The sequence below is a fragment of the Arachis ipaensis genome, chromosome B05, assembly GCF_000816755.2.
Source record: "Arachis ipaensis cultivar K30076 chromosome B05, Araip1.1, whole genome shotgun sequence".
In the NCBI taxonomy this organism is placed as follows: Eukaryota; Viridiplantae; Streptophyta; class Magnoliopsida; order Fabales; family Fabaceae; genus Arachis; species Arachis ipaensis.
This window is the reverse complement of record NC_029789.2, coordinates 125199685-125200324: the sequence shown is the minus strand read 5'-3', so window position 1 is coordinate 125200324 and position 640 is coordinate 125199685.

The following is a 640-nucleotide window of genomic DNA, read 5'->3' as shown; positions in this document are numbered from 1 at the left end:
AAGTTTTTAATTAATTAAAAAAAATTTATATATTATGTATATTAAAAGTACATGTTAAAATTACAAAATAAAAATTTTTTTATTGAAAATATAAAAAGAATAATATTATATATCTAAGTCTTTTATGTTAAGTAAGTCTAATCAAGTTGGTCTAATATTAACAAAAATTAATTATGAATAACACTACTCCAAATTTTATTGTTTAACTTGATTAAACTCAACTCATAAAAAAATTTAGTTGTGTAGTATTATTCATATAAAAATTTTAAATTTTCAATACATTTATTTTGTATTCATTAAATAAAAACATTTAAAATTTTTTGCTAGTGGTAAGCTTATTATGTGCCCTTACAGTACATGTTTGCTAAACCCAATTAAAAATACAAAAATGTCTCTTATTTTTTAAAATGTAAAATATTTAAATTTCTTTGTCTAAAATATATTAGGATAAATAAATTTTTTAGAAAGACTTAGATGTCTGACTTTTTAAAAAGTGAGGGACGTCTTTAAATTATTAGTTAGTCAAGAATTTATTTGTCTTTAAGATAAAAAGTCAATGACTTATTTGTCGTTTTTTCATTTTATTTTTGTTATTTTTTATTTTTAAAATTTTGTAAAAAATAAAAAAGATGAAAATAAA